This window comes from Propithecus coquereli, unplaced genomic scaffold, assembly GCF_000956105.1.
Source record: "Propithecus coquereli isolate 6110/MARCELLA unplaced genomic scaffold, Pcoq_1.0 Scaffold122, whole genome shotgun sequence".
NCBI classification, from domain to species: Eukaryota; Metazoa; Chordata; class Mammalia; order Primates; family Indriidae; genus Propithecus; species Propithecus coquereli.
This window is the reverse complement of record NW_012136303.1, coordinates 6,246,633-6,248,056: the sequence shown is the minus strand read 5'-3', so window position 1 is coordinate 6,248,056 and position 1,424 is coordinate 6,246,633.

The window sequence follows — 1,424 nt, the reverse complement described above, 5'->3', positions numbered from 1 at the left end:
GGCTCTTAAGTACCTGACTATATTTGGTTACTTCTTCATCCCCACTCTACTCTGGGCTACTGGCTAATCTATAGGTTATATTTCATGAGCCTTTAAGTGTAAAGAAATTCTGTGCCTTTGACCATCTCCCCACCACCCCTCCTTCTCCCCACCATCCGTTCATCTCTCAACTATTCATCCACCTACAATTCATCCATCCATCCACTCGTCTACCATTCATTCACCATCAATTCGTCTCTCCACCGCCTGTCCACCATACACCATTACTCATCCTTCTATCTTTTCCACCAATATGAAGTGGACACCCACCATGCTTCAGAACTTGTAGATTTAGAGATAAATCAGTGAAGGCAGTGGGATGTCATAGAAAGTTCAGGAGCTTTGGGGTCAGGCAGATCTGGATTCTGGATTCTGGATTGGGCCAACTCCATGACCCCCTAACATTACTTCCCTGTGAGAATTTGGCAAGATGTTCTCAAATCACACGTGTCTTTAACATGTTTGCTCATTCTGAACATTTCAATGTTTGCATGGTCATTCGCCTGAGCATCTGGGCTCGACTCTGTGCTGAGTCCCAGCCACAGAGATGAATTGGTTCGCGTCGTTGCCTCGTAGAGCTGTAGAGTTCACTCAAATGCCTTCACTGTGTGATTGATCATTGGTTCCACCTTGAACATCCCTTATAGGGGACTCTTCTTTAAATTTTTTGTATTATTGTCTTATTTGCCCCTGCATTTTGTCCCTTTCCTGTTCCTAGTGGTGAGATGCTTGAGAGCAAGGACAACTTTCTTGGCCCTTTGTATTAATATCGGCCTCCATGTCTAGCACTGTGCTTCTACCTAGCAGTTCTCCATAATTGTTTGTCTACCTTTGTTACCCCTGGACTGTCAATAATAATAATAACAGCTGATATTTATTGAGCACCTACTATGTGCCATGTCTTGCCATTGCATTCATTATTTCATCTAAGCCTTACCATAATGCCATGAGGTAGGTACTATTTTACCCCCATTTTACAGATGAGGGAACTGAGGCTTAAAGATACAGAGTCACTGGCCCAAGGTTACAAAGCTGCTAGTTGGCAGAGCCAAGAGGGAATGCAGGCAGTCTGACGCCAGAGCCTGTGCTCTTCTCTGTGACACTGCACCACCCTCTCTGCTGTTAGAGAGATGGATATGACTATATTTGTCCTACTTGCGTCAAAGGATGGTTCGAACACAATAAAATGAAATAATTGGAGAGTGCTAGAAAAAAAGAAGAAGGAACAGCATTGCCATTAAACCTTGGGGATTTCCAAAAGTTATTTAATAGTGCTGGTTCCCTGACATTATCATCGGGTACCATCTCCTCTCTATTAACGGCCCCTAGGGGAATGGTGTTGAGGAGAAACTATGCGTAATCGGAAGGAAATTGCTCCTCCAGGT